The following is a 23,274-nucleotide window of genomic DNA, read 5'->3' as shown; positions in this document are numbered from 1 at the left end:
CCTGTTTGACCAGTTTGGCCTGGCGCTTGGCCCATTCTTCACGAAAATCCTTACTGCGCTTGATGCTAGTGGGATCTGCTTCTTGGCCAGGTGCCAATGGTGGTCTTGAGCATGGAGGAGTAACAGCGAATTTCTTCATATATTTTGGAGTCACATACCTGTACTCCCTCCACTCTTTTGCCCATCTCCTCTCTATCCTCTGAATGCGCACCTTGCGCTGATTTTTATCTTCCTCAGGGGGTGTGCAGTACCCAGCATAAATGTCCTCAGGGATTTCAAAGGCAGTATTGATTTCAGGCCTCTTTCCTCCTTTCTGTGGCTTCTTTCCATCAGCCATTTTCTTCAGTTGAGGAATTTGAACAATTGAACTCTCTGAAGAAGTATGCAACTTTTCTTCGAGGAACGCTGCAAATGAGTTAAGTTGATGAGAACCTAGTGATTCAGCAGCGGACATGAGTACCTGTGAACAGAGTATAGTTGCGAGGAATTTGGAGAGGTCATATGCGTTCTCAGAAGGTTTTTCAAAAAGAACAAGTTTGAGGAATTTGACCAGATAAGTCTTGAAGAATTTCACTAAGCGTTCTTTGTCTTAGGTTCCAAAGTTGTATAGATCGAAGATCCACACAATTGAGGAATCTTGAAGAAAAATGATGCTTAGAGAAACGAATCAAGAACAGATGACATGTGAGGTGTTTAGTGTGTGAAGAATTTGAAGAATAAACACCTTTGAAGATTTTGTAAAAATCATTTGAATCAAAGAGGGCAGTAAAAGTAACTTTTAATTACCCTGAACGAAGAACACGATGAACTGTGAAGTAGAGATGAGAAGTTCGTCTGTGCAGATCTTCCACGCCCTAACTCGGCGGACGAAGACAACTACGGCGGCGACGGAGTGAAGATTTCCACGGCCGGTGCGAGTACGACGGCGACGAGGTCGAGGCAGTGAAGCTCTTCCTCACCGGCGACGATGAAGTAGCGGCGGCGCTAGGGTTTGAGAAGCTCGAGCTGGAGAGAGGTCGAGTGGAGTAAATGAAGTGAGGAAGGGAAGAGGGGGTATTTATAGCCACGGTGAAAAACTGTTCGCCCGAAGATTTTGGATGAACGTGCCCCTGACCCTTCTCATTCACTTGACATGTGTCACCCACGTACTGAGAAGTGGAGATCGTGTTAGATCGTGGGTGAATAGATAAGTATTTCGTGGGATGCGGAACGGTTTGAGCGGCAAAGCCGAAAATTTGGATAAGATAAGTTAAAAGTTCCGTTTGCAAATTCTTCAGCTGACAAGGACACAGTGAAGATTTTGAACGAGTTTCAAATAGAACGCACATGAAGAATTTGTGAATAGATTGGGTTGAGTATAGCATAGAGGGGGAAGGGTCCGATCACATTCACTTAGCAGAAAAACGCAACTTGAAGAATTAGCCATAAGTGAATGTTGTAGAGGACATAAACTCATATATATATAGCCAATGAAGAAAAACGACGGAAACAGTGAAGACAATGCAAAGTTGAGGAAAATGAACAACTGAGGAATTTCAGTGAGGAAAAACTCAAATTGAAGATTTTCAACTTTTGGTGGTGGCGTGACCCACCGTATAAGAATGATGATTTCAGACACCGCATACAATTGTCGTAGGGTTCTGAGAATCAAATTCTTCGTTAATTTCTTCACACTTAGAGTGTTATTCTTCATTGATTGAAGAAAAACGTTTCTTCATGTGTTGCACATCTACGTCATCAATTTTACATAAGTGTTAGGATGAGTGTCCTTTTCAAAGAACATTCGAAGATTCTAGGATATTTAGCTCACACCGCAACTTGCTAAATCTCTTCTCATCCAAGGGCTTAGTGAAGATATCGGCTAGCTGTTCTTCAGTCTTCACATGCTCAATAGAAATGTCGCCCTTCAACACATGATCGCGAAGAAAATGATGACGAATTTGAATGTGCCTTGTCTTCGAGTGCTGAACTGGGTTGTGAGCAATCTTGATGGCACTCTCATTGTCACAGAAGAGAGGCACATTCTTCACGTTGACGCCATAGTCCTTGAGAGTTTGCTTCATCCACAACAATTGAGCACAGTAAGAACCAGCAGCAATGTACTCAGCTTCAGCAGTAGACAGTGATACGCAGTTTTGTTTCTTCGAGGACCAACAGACCAAATATCATCTGAGGAAATGACATGTACCAGATGTTGACTTGCGGTCCACACGATCACCAGCATAGTCAGAGTCAGAATATCCAATGAGATCAAAAGCCGAGCCCTTGGGGTACCATAATCCAAGTGTTGGTGTGTGAGCTAGATATCGAAGAATATGTTTCACAGCCTTATGGTGTGATTCCTTCGGTGTAGCTTGAAATCGGGCACACATGCAAACACTAAGCATAATATCTGGCCTAGATGCACATAAATACAATAAAGAACCAATCATGGAGCGGTATACCTTTTGATCAAAGTCAATACCATTTTCATCAGTGCACAGATGGCCATTTGTGGGCATCGGAATTTTGACGCCTTTGCAATCTTGCATGCCGAATTTCCTCAGTACATCCTTGAGGTATTTCTCCTGAGATATGAATATGCCATTGCACTGTTGACGAATTTGAAGACCTAAGAAGAATTTCAATTCTCCCATCATAGACATTTGATATTCTTCACTCATCATATAGGCAAATTCATCACTATAACGTTGGTCAGTACAGCCAAAGATAATATCATCAACATATATTTGGCACACAAACAATTCACCATCATAAGATTTAGTGAAAAGAGTAGGGTCGAGTGAACCGGGTTTGAAGCCTTTCTTCATGAGGAATTCCTTCAAAGTATCATACCATGCCCGAGGGGCCTGCTTGAGGCCATAGAGGGCCTTATTGAGTCTGAAGACTTTGTCAGGATGCTTTGGATCTTCAAAACCTGGGGGTTGAGCAACATATACTTCTTCCTCAAGCTTACCATTGAGGAATGCACTTTTCACATCCATTTGATATAAAGTGATATCATGATGGTTAGCATAAGCAAGTAATATGCGAATAGCTTCAAGTCTGGCAACAGGTGCAAAAGTTTCAACGAAATCAATTCCTTCAACCTATGTGTAGCCTTGAGCTACAAGCCGTGCCTTATTCCTCACCACAAGGCCATTTTCATCTTGCTTGTTGCGGTAGATCCACTTTGTGCCAATGATATTGTGCTTGCTAGGATCTGGACGTTTAACCAGTTCCCAGACGTTGTTGAGTTCGAACTGATGTAATTCTTCTTGCATGGCCTGAATCCACTCAGGCTCCAGAAATGCTTCATCTACCTTAGTGGGCTCTGTGATAGAGACAAAGGCATAGTGCCCACAAAAGTTAGATAAATGTGAAGTTTTTGAGCGTGTGAGAGGACCTGGTGCTTCAATGTCATCGATGATCTTTTCAACTTGCACTTCTTTTGCAACGCGAGGATGAGTAGGTTGTCGTCGAGGAATTTCATCAGCATTTTCTTCAGGTGCATTAGCTCGACGTTCTTGACGTTCTGGAATGAATTCTTCAGCAGATTCTTCGGTAGGAATGACATCTTCAGTAGCCTTGAACTTGATAGTTTCCTCAGGTGCTGGTTCATCTATCACAGAGGGTAGGTGCTCTCTTTGCGAGCCATTAGTTTCATCGAACCGCACATCTACAGTTTCAACAACCTTGTGAAGAACGTTGTTGAATACTCTGTAGGTGTGCGAGTCCTTTCCGTAACCAAGCATAAAACCTTCACGTGCTTTCGGTGCAAATTTAGCATTGTGATGAGGATCTCTAATCCAACATTTAGCACCGAAGACTTTGAAATAACTCACATTGGGTTTCTTGTTAGTGAGGAGTTCATAGGCAGTCTTCTTGAAGAATTTGTGAAGATATACCCTGTTGATGATGTGGCACGCAGTATAAATTGCCTCAATCCAGAAGTGACGAGGCGTCTTGTACTCATCAAGCATAGTGCATGCCATCTCAACGAGAGTTCTGTTCTTGCGCTCCACGACGCCATTCTGCTGAGGAGTGTAAGGAGAAGATAACTCATGAGTAATACCAAGTTCATCAAGATAGTCATCAAGACCAGAATTCTTAAACTCAGTTCCATTGTCACTTCTGATGTGCTTGATCTTCACACCAAAGTTGGTTGAAGCCCTCGAGGAAAATCGTTTGAAGACTTCCTGCACTTCATGTTTGTAAGTGACAATATGTACCCATGTGTAACGAGAGTAATCATCAACAATAACAGAGCCATAGAGAGACGCGTCATTTGTGATTGCTGAGTAATGGTTAGGACCGAAGAGATCCATATGAAGCAATTCAAATGGTCGAGTAGTGGTCATGATAGTCTTCGCTGGATGCTTAGCCTTGGTCATCTTTCCAGCTTCACAGGCTCCGCATAAGTGATCCTTGAGGAATTTGACATTCTCAATGCCAATGATGTGCTTCTTCTTCGCAAGCATGTGCAAATTCCTCATGCCTGCATGACCAAGTCGTCGATGCCATAGCCAGCCTTCTGAAGCTTTTGCAAGTAGGCACATGGCTGGTTGCGGTCCTGGAGAGAAATCAACAATATACAAGTCTCCTCTCCTAAAGCCTTCGAAGACTTTGGAATTGTCAGCTTCCATAACCACAACACAACGATACTTGCCAAAGACAACAACCATATCAAGATCACAAAGCATTGAGACAGACATGAGGTTGTATCCTAAGGACTCGACAAGCATGACTTTGTCCATGTGTCGATCCTTTGTGATCGCAACCTTACCTAGACCCAATACCTGACTTTTCCCTTTGTCAGTGAAGATGATATGCTTCAGATGCGATGGTGATAAGGGAGCATCCATCAATAGATTCTTGTCACCAGTCATGTGATTTGTACATCCACTATCGAGGACCCACTCAGTGGCTTTGGGTTGATCATCCTGCAGATGAATTAGTGCAGCTTACGAACTTCATATACTTCATCAGTGAAGAATATGACATCACAATTCATCAGAACAATTTCATCAAGCAATGCAACAGTTAAAACAATATGAGGACGTGAGAAATGAAAGTTCATTTCTTCATGATTAGCCTGCATCCTTTCAGGCACTTTTTCAGGTCTCCAGCAAATTCTTCAGACGTTTAAGTATGTGTGGAGACCTGACCCTGCATAAAAGATTAGTTCTTTTTCTTCACCACCCACATCTGAAGGGGTGGCAAAGAGTTCATCACTCTGCGAGCTCCATACGAGAAAGGTGGCATAGAATCCAATCCATTTCGTTTCACATAAGAGGAGATAGGGTAAGCATATCAATAAGCAGAGAAATTCTTCGAAGACTTATGAACATAATGATTAGAAGAATAATGCTCATATTCATAGCCCTTAGCTCTTCCCTGCGAAACAGAGTTGTTAGCACGATGATGTTCATATGAGGACTTTGATCCTTTTGAGGAATATGATCCATGTGAGGAATTCGATTCGTATGAGGACTTGGATCCATATGAAGAATTTGGTCCATATGAAGAATTTGATCTGGGGTTCCTATTCTTCACAGGTGGTGTCATGAGGACATTCACCTGAAGACTTTCAAGGCACCTTTTGGGAACCCAGATTTTCTTCATATGAGAACCATTCCTGCAGTTAGTGCCAACATATCTAGCAAATACTTCACCATTCTGATTTTTAAACAATTTATAGTTGGAGTCAAATGACTCATCAGAAGAATGAGAGGATTCACATGTAAAGCCAGATAAATTAGATGGATCAACTGGAGGTCCCTTTGCAGCAACCCATGAGGTTTTGGGGTACTGCTCAGGCTTCCAATATGTACCATCAGCATTGAGTTTCCTCTCAAAGGCAATACCCTCTTTCCTAGGGTTCCTGTTGAGGATCTGCTTTTAAGCACATCACAAAGAGTCTGATGCCCTTTGAGGCTTTTGTGCATGCCTGTCATGTACAATTTCTTCAGCCCTGCATCATCAGTGATACTAGCAATGTCCTCAGATGAGGAATTAGTGATAGCAGAGACAGTTGAAGAATTTGTAGCATTAGAAGCATTTGAACATTCAGGTGAAGAATTAGCAGATTCACGTTCAATGCATTTCAAACATGGAGGAACAAATTCTTCCTGAGCAGCGCTGATTTGTTGAGCAAGTAATGAATCGCGCTCCTTCTGAAGATCTTCATAACTCACTCTTAGCTTCTCAAGATCTTGCTTTCTTTGAAGAAATTCATAAGAAAGCTTCTCATGATCAGACAAGAGAGTGTTATGTTGATCTTGAAGGGTGGCATACTTAGTATGAAGTCTCTGAAGACTTTCAGCCAAAGCTTTTGACTGATCCATTTCTTCACTCAACATATCATCGCTCTTACTAAGCATGTTTTGAACCTTTTCCAAAGCTCTTTGTTGTTTAGCGGCAAGGGAAGCAAGTTTGACACAACTGGGTCCAAATTCATCATCAAATTCATCATCACTGGATTCAGACAGATAGCACTTTGTTACCTTTTCACCATCTGCCATAAGGCAAGGTGAGGAGGATGATGATTCTGGTTCGAAAGTCATTGATTTGAGAGATTCCTTGAAGTCCTCAAACCAAGGATCATGACAGGTTCGATGACCTTCATAGACCTCAGAGAGACGGTCCCACATAAGCTTCGCCTGATCGAGATGCATAATGTTCCTGAACTGATTTTGAGACAGACAGGAGCAGATGACGTCCTTCGCCGTGAGGTTGAGAAGAGTGTACTTGCGAATGTCATCAGCTTCCGCCGTCTTGCACAGATCGGTAAGACCAATCTCAGTGACGGTCCACAGTTTGTTGTTCATCGCCATGAGGCGCTTCTTCATCATGGCCTTCCACTTGGGATACTCATGACCGTCAAAGATGGGGCATGTCACTTTGTTCATACCTGCAGTCGACATAACTAAACTCCAGGCGGTTAAACCAAAATCACACAGAACAAGGGAGTACCTTGCTCTGATACCAATTGAAAGTGCGTTATATCGACTAGAGGGGGGTGAATAGGCGATTTTTATGAATTCTTCACTGAGGAATTTTCCAGTGAGGAAATTCCTTGGCGAAGAACTACTTGCAGCGGAATAAGTACTCAAAAGTATGCATAGCACAACACAAGCATGGTCATCATGATGAAATGAAGACAAGCACAGAGTACAGAAGCGTAAACACAGGATAGCACAGGATGAAGACAAACAGACTGAAGAAATTGAACTGAGGAAATTGAGAAAGTCTTCAGTCAAAGTCTTCAAACACAGATATGAACAAGTGCACAACAAAGTTATGAGGAAATGAAAGAGTTGAGGAAATAGAACTAGTAAGCTTGGTGAAGACAATGATTTGGTAGACCAGTTCCAACTGCTGTCTCAGTTGTACGTCTGGTTGGAGCGGCTAGGTATTTAAACCCGAGGACACACAATCCCGGACACACAGTCCTCACCGTATTCTCCTTAAGCTAAGGTCACACAGACCTCGCCCAATCACTCGTGGTAAGTCTTCAGGTGACTTCCGAACCTTCACAAACTCGGTCACTCGGCGATCCACAATTCCTCTTGGATGCTCTAGACCATGACGCCTAACCGTCTGGAAGAAGCGTAGTCTTCAAAGGTAACAAGCGTCGGATCCACGCAGGATCAATCTCTTCAGTGATGCTCAATCACTTTGGGTTGTAGGTGTTTGGGTTTGGGTTTTCCTCACTTGATGATCTTCGCTCAAAGTCCTGAGAGGATGGGATGCTCTCAAATGACAAGTGTCAGTTTCTCTCGGAGCAGCCAACCAGCTAGTGGTTGTAGGGGGCGGCTATTTATAGCCTAGGGAGCGGCCCGTCATGATAAGACATAAATGCCCTTAAATAATATGACCGTTATTTGAGTAGATATTTTGGGACAGCTGGCGCATAGCACAGCAACGGTCGGAAATTTGAGTATCAAATTCCTCAGGGCTATCATGTTCCTCACTACTGTGTAGGCAATCCGCACTGGCGAATTCCTAACTCCTCAGTCAGAACAAATTCCTCAGAGACCAGAAGAACTTAGTCTCTGTCACTGAAGAATATGACTGGACTGTATGAGATTTCCAATGGTTTCACTCGAAGGGATTGGTAGGTGTAGGATTTTGAGTTGAGCATCACCTGGAAATTTTTCCTTAGTATTTCCTCGACCCCCTTTAACAGTACGGTGTTTCCTATGACTCAAGAAAGAGAAAATGAAACTACGAAAACAAAAGTCTTCACGCTTCATGTTCCTCAAACGAATACCAAGTCTTCAAGGTCACATCAATTTCTTCACTTTCAAAGTCTTCAGAAAGTCTTCAGAAATTCAAAGTCTTCAGTCGAGGAACTTCATTTTTAGGGGTCGACTTTCTCTGTAAATATCAAACTCCTCATAGACTTATAGACCAGTGTACACTCATAAACACATTAGTCCCTTAACCTATAAGTCTTCAATACACCAAAATCACTACGGGGCACTAGATGCACTTACAAATGTGACACTGTCACGTCCCTAGTTCTGGTATGACCTAGACTAGCTAGTCATGTGTGCATCATGTCTAAATTTCATTTAAATTTGAAATGGGGATATGTGAAACCCTCAGAATCATTTCTGGAAATGACCCAGATAAAAATTGCTCCAAAAGGGTCCAAGAAAATGTTCATGTTGCTCTCCAAAAATATTGGACAGAGATAAAAATCAAACCAATATTTTTAGGAGCTCATAGATATCTATTTTGGCCTTTTGGAATTAATGCAGTAATTATTTGCCTTGGATATATATTGTTATTTATATAGAATATTGTCCAAAAATTATGCTAGTTGATGAGGAGCTCTGGAATAATACCACTAGCTCCTACAAAAATTGGCATAAGAAAATAAAATGATTTAGTATTCTACTAAATCAGAACAAATGTCAGAAAAATAGAAAAGAAAACAAAAAGGGAAAAGCTTACCTGTGCTCACCCGAGGCCTGGCCTGGCCAGTAGCCCAGCCGGCCCACTGGCCCAGTGCCAGTCGTCGTTGTCCTCGCGCCAGTCGGACAGGCGTGTGGCCGACGCGCGCGCACCGCCGTGCCGCCACGCCACCAGCCTGCCTGCCCTCTCCCCTGCCAGCGCGACGCGCTGGGCGACGTCGCGGGTGCCGTCCCGATCCGGTCGACCTCCTCATTTTTCCCCTCGCTTTCTCCCTCGCTCTCTGTCACCGCGCCCGAGCGCTGCCCTCGCCGCCGTTCGCTGCCCCGCGCTCCCCGCCATCCCCTCGCACCTCCGTCGTGTCCCAGAGCTCCGCCTCCTCGCGCTGAACCCCTCCGCCGAGCCACGCAAGCCGGAACGCCCTGGAGCGCCTCCATCGCCGTCGTCCTCAACTCCGGCCGCCGGAGATCGTCTTCGCGGCCCCACCGTCTCCAGTGCGTCCCCGAGCTCTCCGAGGACGCCGTCGAGTCCACCGTGAGCTCCTGCCCCGTTTCCCTCTCTCCGTTTCTCCGTTCCAGCGCTGTAGCCCCGACCCCCACCATGGCCTTAGCTCCTCGCCGCCGTCCATGTCACCGCCGTCGCCCTGGCCACCGCAGCCCGCAACCGAGCGCGTCACCGTGCTTCTGGTGACGCCAGGAGGCCGTAGCGCCTCTCCGCTCACGCCCCCGTGCACCGCAGCGCTGCGCCCGCCCTTGGCCGAACTCCGGCCACCGCCGCGAGCTTCGCTCCGGCGAGCTCCGACCACCCCACGGTCTTCCGCGTGTCCCACTGGATGCGCGCGAGCCTGGGCTTCGCGTAGGTGGCCTCCGCTGCCCAAATGGTCGCCGGAGCGACGAACCCGACGAGCTCCGCCGCGCTCGGCCTCGCCGGCGACTAACCGCCGGTCAACCCGGGTCAAACCGCACTAATTACCCCCCCCTGTGACACTGACAGTGGGCCCCTGCGCCTAATCCTATAATTAGAACAAATTAAACCCTCTGTTTAAAACGTATGACACTGACGTGTGGCCCCCACACGTCAGGTTGACCAGTTCAGCACCGTTGACCCGCTGACGTCATGATGACGCAGTGCTGACGCAATAAACCCTTTTCTGGATTTAAATTAAATCAGGAAATTCCAGAAAATGTTCAAAACTTCTAAAATTCATAGAAATTCAACCGTAGCTCAGATTTAAATAATTTATATATGAAAAATTATCAGAAAAATGCAATCTATCCATCTGTACTAGTTTCAGGCATGACAAACCAACTTATACCTACTGTATAAGTGAAAACATATAAAGGGCATATATAAGGACTTAAATTAGAGTTGCATTTGAACCTTTGGTTCAAATGGATCTCCTCCAAGTTGAATGCTAAATGCATTGGCTCAAAATACATCACATATTCATGCATCATATTGTTGCATATGATTGTGTTTTGACTGTCGACACCGTTCCCTCTCGATAGGTCCTGCTCCGGAGAGTGTTCCAGAGTACCTGTCTGAGGAGCAGTGCCACCCCGTTGATCAACCAGGCAAGCAAACCCCCTTTGTTCATTCCGATACAAACCTACTCTCTCGCTCCTGCTCTCTTTTACTACATTAGGACAACAACGATTCAACTGCTACTTTATGCTGCGGTAGTTGAACCCATTCCTCTGCATGACCTGTCATTGCCACAGTAAATAGTTGAAACCCACTAGCATGTGTAGGAGTTGATTGAGCCATGTTGTGTTCCTACCATGCCTTGCCTGCTATTGCTTAGAGTTGTGTCAGGTCTGGTTCATTGGGAATGAATTGGAGTGTTACGATATGTTCTGGTGCCGAGAGTTAAGCGTGTGAACACGATTTGGTAAAGGTAGCGGTGAGAGGCCATGTAGGAGTACATGGTGGGTTGTCTCATTGGGACCGTCCTTAAGAACCGAGTTCTGTGTAAGTTGTCCAATGACTAGCTACTACCACACATTGGGTTCCGGTAACTCGACCCCTCTCGACTTATTAACCAACTTGGTCTCTGTCCAGGAGTTGCAACTAGTTTCTGGTGTTTGTAGGTGGTGCTATTTTTCTACCGAGTGGCACCCGGCAGGGTGGGCTTGGGACAGACTAGGCACACGTGGCCTGGTGTACCGAGTGGCACCCGGATGGTGGGCTCGGGAACCCTGCACACATCGTTTGGGGCCGTGAGCGACACCCCGGCCGGATCTCCTTGCGGATGGACCCGAATAGGCGATAAACCTGGACTAGAGTCTTGCGTGGTTAGTCAGGTCGTGGCCGACACCCTCGCCAGGCTTCTGCTTGATGGTTGCCGAGGTACATGACGTGTACATGGCGGTAAGTGGCGAGAGCGTGTGTGACGCAGTACACCCCTGCAGGGTTATCATGATCTATTCGAATAGCCGTGTCCTCGGTTATGGACTTCTTGGATGCTTACGTGGTACATAGACAACTTGAAGTGGATACTCTAAAATGCTCAAGATAAGTGTGAGTGCTATGGATGGCTTCTCGTGGTGAGACGGGAATGAATCCATAGTGGTGTATTGAGGTGGTGATTAGTGGACTCGTGTGCGCCTTCTTACCTCAAAGAAGTTTCTCGTAGTCGTAGAACAGGATAGCCACTGAGTCAAAGCTGGCTTGCTGCAACTAAACCCCACACTACCTTCTTGATACAAATGCATGTATGATAGGATCTGATGTAAGTCTTGCTGAGTACCTTTGTACTCATGTTGCTTTATTTATGTTTTTGCAGCGGAGACTTCAGTCTTACTAGTAGCTCCGCTTGGACTTCGACGAGTAGCTTGTACCTCAGCTACGATCTTGAACCCTTGGGAGGGTCTTGTAGATAGTCAGGCTTCTCAGCCTTTTTCTTTTGTAGTTGTCTGTACTCAGACATGTAATGCTTCCGTTGCTTGTATGCTCTGAATGATGGGTCATGTGACCCCTGTTTGTACTTAATGCTATGTGGCTCTTCTGGGCCTTTTATCTTTATGAGTTTGCGTTATGTTGTGATGCCATGTTGTACAGCACATACTTGCATGTTATGCGTACGTGTAACGTGTATTGCTATGTGTGGGATCCGACAATCTAGTTGTTTATCCTTGGCAGCCTCTCTTATGGGGAAATGTAGTCTAGTGCCTCCTTGAGCCATAGTAGTCCGCTACAGCCCGGTTCATCGGAGTCCTGCTAGCCCAGCACTACTGCTCTGGACACTTGACTGGCCGGCATGTGTTTCATTTCGTTCCTGTGTCTGTCCCTTCGGGGAAATGTCACGCGGTGACATCCGGAGTCCTGCCTAGCCTGCTACAGCCCGGGTTCCCGGAGTCCTGTTAGCCCAGTGCTACAGCCCGGATTCACACGCTGCTGACCGACACGCTCGATGTTGATTCATGTATGCCTGTTCCCATACGTTAGTGCCGCTTTGGGTTCACGACTAGCCATGTTGGCCCGGGTTCTCTGTCATATGGATGCTAGCGACATTGTCATATACGTGAGCCAAAAGGCGCAAACGGTCCCGGGCCATGGTAAGGCGACACCCGTGGGAATACCGTGCGTGAGGCTGCAAAGTGATATGAGGTGTTACATGCTAGATCGGTGTGACTTAGAATCGGGGTCCCGACAGCTTTGGTATCAGAGCCTGACTGCCTGTAGGATTTCCAAGCCAACCTGGTCGAAGTTGAGTCTAGAAATTCTTTAGTTATGTAAGGGAATTGATTGTGGAAGGGAACGTAAGGCTCTTTTTACTTCTGTTACCTCATGCCCTTCTGATCTGAGTCATCCTATCTTTCCTACGGGGTTAAGGAACTAGGCTTCCTCTTCTGTCTATCAGGATCACGTGTTACTACTCTGTAGTCTCTTAGGATTGGTTGATCAGAGTCCTATCCCAGTTTGAGTACCTCCAGTGTAGCCTGTTTAGTAATATCTCAGAACCTTGAGTGACGATGTTGAGTATGGTGCTACCCCGCCCTTTGCGGGATGTCTCATTTTGAGCATTTTACTGCCGTTATGCTGCCGAATTTGTCCTAGGAGTTTGAGAGGTACTAAATTTTCTTATGCTACATGTTGCATCCTATAGTTGTTGTTGACCTCGTCCTTGGTTCCGCTTCTCAGGATGTCGTCAGTTAACCGAAGTTCTGTTGCTCGTTGCCTGAACCACGGAGGTGGTAGGGATGAGGAGGATCCTCCCGACCAGCCTTCGTTGGCAGAGTTTATGTTAGAGATGGAGAGGAACAAGCACGAGTCTAACCGCTTGTTAGCACGTATCGAGGAGAATACCGCACCCCAGTGCAAAGAGTCAGCGACCATCTATGATTTCATTGGATTGAAACCACCTACCTTCCATCATTCTATTGAGCCACTCGATGCAGATGACTGGCTCCGTAGTATCACACACAAGCTGCGTTCTGTGAACGTAGCTGAAGGTGACAAGGTCACTTATGCTGCATATCACCTGGAAGGTCCTGCTAGTCTTTGGTGGCAGAACTATGAGGCTATGTTTCCAGCTGGCCAGATACCGACCTGGAGAGATTTCACTGAGGCTTTTCGCGAGCATCACATTCCTCAGGCTCTCATTGACCGCAAGAGAGAAGAGTTCTGTAGTTTCACCCAGGGTAAGATGGCTGTTGATGCTTACAGTAGAGAGTTTGAGAACCTCGCCCGCTATGCTACAGAAGAAGTGTCCACGGACGCTAAGAAGCAGGCTAGGTTCCGGAAGGGTCTCAACCCCAAGTTGCGTCGTGATCTCTACTTGCACCATTGCAATACTTTCCAGGCTCTTGTGAACAAGGCCATTAATGCGGAGACAGCTCAGCTCACATACGAGGAGTCTCGTAAGCACACCCGTGATTTGGTTTCTTCCTCTGGCTCTAGTTCTCATAAGCGCCGGATTTGGGTTCCGAACTCCGCTCTTCCACCTGGATATGCACCGAGGCCATCTTATGTGCCGCCTCACCCAGTTCAGCAGTATGCTCCACCCAGGCCTATTGGTAGACCGCTTGTCAATGCGGGTCCACATCCAACTTCAGGGACCTGCTTCACATGCGGGAAGCCAGGACACTATGCACGTGACTGCTCTCAAACCAACTATGCCCCACCCCTGCCTGAGAAGTCTGTTGGCAGTGGTAAGCCATCACGCAAGATGATCAGTGTCAAGCCAGCTCCCACTGAACATGGACGTGTGCATCACGTCTCAGCTAAAGACGCTCATGATGATCCGGATGTCGTTCTTGGTACACTCCTTGTCAATTGCCATCCAGCTTCGGTTCTATTCGATACTGGAGCATCTCACTCCTTCATCTCTGAAGGCTATGCTCGTTTGCACGACATGTCATTTTGTGATATGCCAACTCCACTTGAAATCCAAACTCCAGGGTCTAGATGGAAAACTACCAGAATAAGCCATGGTAATGAAATTCTTGTTGACAGACTTGTATTCCTTGCCTCACTTATAGCCCTCAAGTCTACAGATATTAACATCATCTTGGGTATGGACTGGATGACAGCTCATTATGCCAAGATTGATTGTTACACCAGGTCTGTTCAGCTCACACACCCATCTGGCAAGTTAGTCACTGTCTCCACCAGAGTTGCAAAGCGTCAACTCTATTCTCTTAATGCCAGTCCTCTTCCAGACCTTGAAGATATCCCGGTAGTCCGTGACTTTCCGGATGTTTTTCCAGAGGAACTGCCAGGTATTCCACCTGACAGGGATGTAGAGTTTGTCATAGATCTTATCCCAGGAACCGCCCCAATCTCTAGGAGACCTTACAAGATGGCACCTTTAGAACTAGCTGAGCTTAAGAAACAACTTGATGAGTCCTTGCAAAAGGGTTTCATCCGTCCTAGTTCTTCTCCCTGGGCTTGCCCCGTCCTCTTCGTCAAGAAGAAGGATGGTACGGACCGGATGGTTGTAGATTATCGTCCCGTTAATTTGGTCACGATAAAGAACAAGTATCCGCTCCCTAGGATCAACGACCTTTATGATCAACTCGCTGGATCCTCAGTCTTTTCCAAGATGGATTTGAGGTTAGGCTACCATCAAATCAAGATTAGAAACGGGGACATTCCTAAGACGGCTTTTGTCACTCGTTATGGCCAGTACGAGTACACCGTCATGTCCTTTGGTCTAACCAATGCCCCAGCTACCTTCTCCCGCTTGATGAACTCGATCTTCATGGAGTACTTAGACAAGTTCGTCGTGGTTTACCTCGATGATATCCTTATCTACTCGAAGAACGAGGAAGAGCATGCCGAACATCTTAGACTTGTGTTAGAAAAACTCAGAGAGCACCGCCTTTATGCCAAGTTCTCCAAGTGCGAATTTTGGTTGCCAGAAGTGACCTACCTAGGCCACGTGATCTCTGGTAAGGGCATTGCTGTCAATCCTGAGAGAGTTCAGGCCGTTCTTGATTGGACTCCACCTGAAACAGTTAAACAAGTTAGGAGTTTCCTTGGTCTAGCCAGTTATTGTCGCTGCTTCGTTGAAAACTTCTCCAAAGTAGCCAAACCCCTCACGGAACTTCTCAAGAAGGATAAAAAGTTTGAGTGGTCCCCACAGTGTGAATACAGTTTTCAGGAACTGAAAAGACGCCTGACTTCTGCTCCCATATTGGTGCCACCGGATTTCACTAAAGACTTTGTTATCTACTGCGACGCCTCGCGACAGGGACTAGGTTGCATTCTTATGCAGGATCGTCATGTGATTGCCTATGCATCTCGACAGTTGCATCCACATGAGGAGAATTACCCTACACATGATCTAGAGCTTGCAGCCGTAGTCTATGCACTCAAGACATGGCGACATTACCTTCTCAGTAAACGTTGCGAGATTTACACCGATCACCAGAGTCTCAAGTATATTTTCACCCAACCAGATTTGAACCTTAGGCAAAGACGTTGGTTGGAGTTGATCTCAGATTACGACTTAGGGATTACCTACACCCCAGGCAAGGGCAATGTCATGGCTGATGCGCTAAGTCGTAAGTCCTATTGCAACAATCTTATGTTGCAGCAGGGCCAACCACTTCTCCATGAGGAATTCTGTAAGCTTAACCTTCACATTGCTCCTCAAGGATTCCTTTCTACCCTGGTGGCGAAGCCTACTCTTGTGGATCATATCATAGAAGCCCAGAAGCATGATACGGGGATTACCCGGATCAAGAGAAACATTGCCAAGGGTATTGCTGGTAGTTTTTCTATAGATGATCGAGGTGTTGTTCTCTTCGAGAACCGTCTGGTGGTTCCCAAGAAGCAACATCTTCGGCAATTGATCCTTAAGGAGGCGCATGAATCCCCTCTCACGATTCATCCCGGTAGTACTAAGATGTATCAGGACCTACGCCAGAGGTTCTGGTGGACTAGGATGAAGAGAGAAATTGCTGAGTTCATAGCTAACTGTGACGTTTGTCGTCGCGTTAAGGCAGAACATCAAAGACCTGCTGGCACCCTTCAACCTTTAGCCATTCCTGAGTGGAAATGGGATAAAGTTGGTATGGATTTCATCACCGGTTTTCCCAGGACCAAGAAAGGGAATAACGCTATCTTCGTAGTCATTGATCGTCTTTCCAAAGTGGCTCACTTCCTACCTGTTCGAGAGAGTATCACTGCTAGTCAGCTCGCTGACTTATATATTTCTCGAATAGTGTCACTTCATGGTGTTCCACTAGAGATCAATTCAGACCGTGGTAGCCTCTTCACTTCTCATTTCTGGGAGAGTTTCCAAACTGCCATGGGCACCCATCTTTCCTTCAGTACCGCTTTCCACCCTCAATCAAGTGGTCAGGTGGAAAGGGTCAACCAAATTCTCGAAGACATGCTTAGAGCTTGCGTTATCTCATTCGGTATGGATTGGGAGAAATGCCTACCATTCGCCGAGTTTGCTTATAACAATAGCTATCAATCCAGTCTTAAGAAAGCTCCTTTCGAGATTCTGTATGGACGAAGATGTCGAACACCTTTGAACTGGTCAGAAACCGGTGAAAGACAATTCTTTGGACCGGACATGATCCAGGAAGCAGAAGAGCAAGTTCGCATCATTCGTGAGAATTTGAAAACAGCCCAGTCTCGTCAAAAGAGCCAGTATGACCGTCGTCATAAGGAAGTGGCTTGTGAAGTTGGCGACAAGGCTTACCTTCGGGTTACTCCCCTAAAGGGTACCCATCGTTTCGGTATCAAGGGCAAGTTGGCTCCTCGTTACATTGGTCCTTTTCGCATTCTCGCTAAACGAGGAGAGGTTGCCTACCAGTTGGAACTACCCCCACATCTTTCTCGAGTCCATGATGTCTTCCACGTCTCTCAACTCAGGCGTTGCTTCTCGGATCCCATCCGCGGAGTGGACCACGAAACGCTTGATCTCCAAGATAACCTCACATATCGAGAGTACCCTATTCGCATTCTTGATCAAGCAGAGCGTGTCACCCGACGTCAGAACATCAAGTTTCTCAAGGTTCAGTGGTCTCATCATTCTGAGAGAGAAGCTACTTGGGAGCGAGAAGATCGTCTTCGACTGGAGTACCCCACCTTCTTTCCATCGACCCCTGAATCTCGGGACGAGATTCTTTCAAGTGGGGGCGAGTTGTCACGTCCCTAGTTCTGGTATGACCTAGACTAGCTAGTCATGTGTGCATCATGTCTAAATTTCATTTAAATTTGAAATGGGGATCTGTGAAACCCTCAGAATCATTTCTGGAAATGACCCAGATAAAAATTGCTCCAAAAGGGTCCAAGAAAATGTTCATGTTGCTCTCCAAAAATATTGGACAGAGATAAAAATCAAACCAATATTTTAGGAGCTCATAGATATCTATTTTGGCCTTTTGGAATTAATGCAGTAATTATTTGCCTTGGATATATATTGTTATTTATATAGAATATTGTCCAAAAATTATGCTAGTTGATGAGGAGCTCTGGAATAATACCACTAGCTCCTACAAAAATTGGCATAAGAAAATAAAATGATTTACTATTCTACTAAATCAGAACAAATGTCAGAAAAATAGAAAAGAAAACAAAAAGGGAAAAGCTTACCTGTGCTCACCCGAGGCCTGGCCTGGCCAGTAGCCCAGCCGGCCCACTGGCCCAGTGCCAGTCGTAGTTGTCCTCGCGCCAGTCGGACATGCGTGTGGCCGACGCACGCGCACCGCCGTGCCGCCACGCCACCAGCCTGCCTGCCCTCTCCCCTGCCAGCGCGACGCGCTGGGCGACGTCGCGGGTGCCGTCCCGATCCGGTCGACCTCCTCATTTTTTCCCTCGCTTTCTCCCTCGCTCTCTGTCACCGCGCCCGAGCGCTGCCCTCGCCGCCGTTCGCTGCCCCGCGCTCCCCGCCATCCCCTCGCACCTCCGTCGTGTCCCAGAGCTCCGCCTCCTCGCGCTGAACCCCTCCGCCGAGCCACGCAAGCCGGAACGCCCTGGAGCGCCTCCATCGCCGTCGTCCTCAACTCCGGCCGCCGGAGATCGTCTTCGCGGCCCCACCGTCTCCAGTGCGTCCCCGAGCTCTCCGACGACGCCGTCGAGTCCACCGTGAGCTCCTGCCCCGTTTCCCTCTCTCCGTTTCTCCGTTCTCGCGCTGTAGCCCCGACCCCCACCATGGCCGTAGCTCCTCGCCGCCGTCCATGTCACCGCCGTCGCCCTGGCCACCGCAGCCCGCAACCGAGCGCGTCACCATGCTTCTGGTGACGCCAGGAGGCCGTAGCGCCTCTCCGCTCACGCCCCCGTGCACCGCAGCGCTGCGCCCGCCCTTGGCCGAACTCCGGCCACCGCCGCGAGCTTCGCTCCGGCGAGCTCCGACCACCCCACGGTCTTCCGCGTGTCCCACTGGATGCGCGTGAGCCTGGGCTTCGCGTAGGTGGCCTCCGCTGCCCAAATGGTCGCCGGAGCGACGAACCCGACGAGCTCCGCCGCGCTCGGCCTCGCCGGCGACTAACCGCCGGTCAACCCGGGTCAAACCGCACTAATTACCCCCCTGTGACACCGACAGTGGGCCCCTGCGCCTAATCCTATAATTAGAACAAATTAAACCCTCTGTTTAAAACGTATGACACTGACGTGTGGCCCCCACACGTCAGGTTGACCAGGTCAGCACCGTTGACCCGCTGACGTCATGATGACGCAGTGCTGACGCAATAAACCCTTTTCTGGATTTAAATTAAATCAGGAAATTCCAGAAAATGTTCAAAACTTCTAAAATTCATAGAAATTCAACCGTAGCTCAGATTTAAATAATTTATATATGAAAAATTATCAGAAAAATGCAATCTATCCATCTGTACTAGTTTCAGGCATGACAAACCAACTTATACCTACTGTATAAGTGAAAACATATAAAGGGCATATATAAGGACTTAAATTAGAGTTGCATTTGAACCTTTGGTTCAAATGGATCTCCTCCAAGTTGAATGCTAAATGCATTGGCTCAAAATACATCACATATTCATGCATCATATTGTTGCATATGATTGTGTTTTGATTGTCGACACCGTTCCCTCTCGATAGGTCCTGCTCCGGAGAGTGTTCCAGAGTACCTGTCTGAGGAGCAGTGCCACCCCGTTGATCAACCAGGCAAGCAAACCCCCTTTGTTCATTCCGATACAAACCTACTCTCTCGCTCCTGCTCTCTTTTACTACATTAGGACAACAACGATTCAACTGCTACTTTATGCTGCGGTAGTTGAACCCATTCCTCTGCATGACCTGTCATTGCCACAGTAAATAGTTGAAACCCACTAGCATGTGTAGGAGTTGATTGAGCCATGTTGTGTTCCTACCATGCCTTGCCTGCTATTGCTTAGAGTTGTGTCAGGTCTGGTTCATTGGGAATGAATTGGAGTGTTACGATATGTTCTGGTGCCGAGAGTTAAGCGTGTGAACACGATTTGGTAAAGGTAGCGGTGAGAGGCCATGTAGGAGTACATGGTGGGTTGTCTCATTGGGACCGTCCTTAAGAACCGAGTTCTGTGTAAGTTGTCCAATGACTAGCTACTACCACACATTGGGTTCCGGTAACTCGACCCCTCTCGACTTATTAACCAACTTGGTCTCTGTCCAGGAGTTGCAACTAGTTTCTGGTGTTTGTAGGTGGTGCTATTTTTCTACCGAGTGGCACCCGGCAGGGTGGGCTTGGGACAGACTAGGCACACGTGGCCTGGTGTACCGAGTGGCACCCGGATGGTGGGCTCGGGAACCCTGCACACATCGTTTGGGGCCGTGAGCGACACCCCGGCCGGATCTCCTTGCGGATGGAACCCGAATAGGCGATAAACCTGGACTAGAGTCTTGCGTGGTTAGTCAGGTTGTGGCCGACACCCTCGCCAGGCTTCTGCTTGAAGGTTGCCGAGGTACATGACGTGTACATGGCGGTAAGTGGCGAGAGCGTGTGTGACGCAGTACACCCCTGCAGGGTTATCATGATCTATTCGAATAGCCGTGTCCTCGGTTATGGACTTCTTGGATGCTTACGTGGTACATAGACAACTTGAAGTGGATACTCTAAAATGCTCAAGATAAGTGTGAGTGCTATGGATGGCTTCTCGTGGTGAGACGGGAATGAATCCATAGTGGTGTATTGAGGTGGTGATTAGTGGACTCGTGTGCGCCTTCTTACCTCAAAGAAGTTTCTCGTAGTCGTAGAACAGGATAGCCACTGAGTCAAAGCTGGCTCGCTGCAACTAAACCCCACACTACCTTCTTGATACAAATGCATGTATGATAGGATCTGATGTAAGTCTTGCTGAGTACCTTTGTACTCATGTTGCTTTATTTATGTTTTTGCAGCGGAGACTTCAGTCTTACTAGTAGCTCCGCTTGGACTTCGACGAGTAGCTTGTACCTCAGCTACGATCTTGAACCCTTGGGAGGGTCTTTTAGATAGTCAGGCTTCTCAGCCTTTTTCTTTTGTAGTTGTCTGTACTCAGACATGTAATGCTTCCGTTGCTTGTATGCTCTGAATGATGGGTCATGTGACCCCTGTTTGTACTTAATGCTATGTGGCTCTTCTGGGCTTTTTATCTTTATGAGTTTGCGTTATGTTGTGATGCCATGTTGTACAACACATACTTGCATGTTATGCGTACGTGTAACGTGTATTGCTATGTGTGGGATCCGACAATCTAGTTGTTTATCCTTGGCAGCCTCTCTTATGGGGAAATGTAGTCTAGTGCCTCCTTGAGCCATAGTAGTCCGCTACAGCCCGGTTCACCGGAGTCCTGCTAGCCCAGTACTACTGCTCTGGACACTTGACTGGCCGGCATGTGTTTCATTTCGTTCCTGTGTCTGTCCCTTCGGGGAAATGTCACGCGGTGACATCCGGAGTCCTACCTAGCCTGCTACAGCCCGGGTTCCCGGAATCCTGTTAGCCCAGTGCTACAGCCCGGATTCACACGGTGCCGACCGACACGCTCGATGTTGATTCATGTATGCCTGTTCCCATACGTTAGTGCCGCTTTGGGTTCACGACTAGCCATGTCGGCCCGGGTTCTCTGTCATATGGATGCTAGCGACATTGTCATATACGTGAGCCAAAAGGCGCAGACGGTCCCGGGCCATGGTAAGGCGACACCCGTGGGAATACCGTGCGTGAGGCTGCAAAGTGATATGAGGTGTTACATGCTAGATCGGTGTGACTTAGAATCGGGGTCCCGACAGACACTAAATATGACTAGTAAGTAGTACAGTAGCAGTACTAGTATACGTCGGTCAAATTATTCATCATGTCCTCACATTGAATTGACGTGACAACACGCTGCGCATGAGGTGACACAAGAATCCTGGCGGCGTGTTCGGGTATTGTGGACTTCAGATTTGGAGTACTACCACTTATCTGTCGAAATCTTTCATCATTCACTTAAAACAGTTGATTAATCATACATTGAGTACCATATAACTGGAATTAACCGATGCAACTCTAACAAGGATTGGTCGGTGCTTGCGGCTGGCGTCAAGTTCGATCCCACGGATCAGGAGCTGATCGAGCATGTTGAGGCCAAAGTGAGTGCTGACAGCGCGAGATCTCACCCTCCCATCGATTTGTTCATACCAACCATCGACAGCGAGCACGACATATGCTACACCCATCCTGAGAAACTTCCAGGTAAGACACCGATCGGCCGTCTACTTGCACAAACATATTCTTTTGTTTGTAGCTCTATTTTTCTTTGTAGACGTAGACCTAGTGAAGCGATTACAATTTGACAGTTAATAAAAAGTGAAACAAGTGACCGCAACATGCCAAAGATGTTATGAAAATGCCAACTATGTACACTAAAACATGTATTCGACAATACTGCAGGTATCACACTGAGTGGCCTAAGCAAGCATTTCTTCCAGGGCAATTCTAGGGCATTCAAAAGGGGCATGTGGACGCGTCACAAGATACAGTCGGAGTGCGGCATGCACGCGATGTGGCACAAGACCGGCAATACCTTGCCGGTGATGGTCAATGGCCGGCAGACGGGTAGCAAAAAGGTTCTGGTGCTGCACACCAACAAGAACTTAGACCAGCAGAGGACCAACTGGGTGATGCACCAGTACAACCTCGGGGACCTGGAGCAAGAGAAGGAGCGGGAGCTGGTCCTCTGCAAGATTTTCTACCAGACGAACACTAGGGCCATGACTAAAAAGATTATAAGTTAGTTTGGTATTGGTACTTGTACTATCTTGTCATCCGCAAGTTGGTATTGTTGTTAACGATCTTTCGGTATGAACTTGGCATTTGCATCCAACCATCATGCCGAGGGTCGATGTGGATATAAAGCTGAATCATTTGTTTCGAAATGAATTTTCAAGCACCTGATTTTTGTTTGATGGGTAGCATAAGCACCTGCCGTTCGAATTCCCAGTTCTCCAAATTTTTCAAAACAAGTTCATGCACTTATTATCACGATGAAAAAACAATATACCTGTTGCATCCTAGTTATCAGTCTGTACTTGCAGAATTCTCTCATTTATTGAGCTGGTATATTGTTTTTTCAGGTCGAGCAAGTTTCCACTGGGCTGTAGACTGCCCAGGCTTGGTTTTGTTTTTAATAGGCCCAACCCATGACGACAATGGGGCACAAAGATCCAGCAGGTATCTACTGGCCTCTCGCCCGCCAGTGTTAGTTATATTTTGTCTTACAACATCCGCATGCAGTTTTTTACTGAATCAAACACAAGCCCAGTTCTATTTTCCTCTTGAAACGCCATGTCCTACTTCCTTTTCTAATCTGTACCTATAGTTTTACTAGTACATATACAAGTATCATTATATTGAAAATACATAAAGTTCCCTTTTCATATTTACATCCTTATTTTTGTTGTTTTTTCCCTCCCAGCGCTGATTTTTTTTACCACTGGGTTTCCCTTAAACCA

Source organism: Aegilops tauschii, chromosome 2 (assembly GCF_002575655.3).
Source record: "Aegilops tauschii subsp. strangulata cultivar AL8/78 chromosome 2, Aet v6.0, whole genome shotgun sequence".
NCBI classification, from domain to species: Eukaryota; Viridiplantae; Streptophyta; class Magnoliopsida; order Poales; family Poaceae; genus Aegilops; species Aegilops tauschii.
This window is presented reverse-complemented; position numbering follows the sequence as displayed.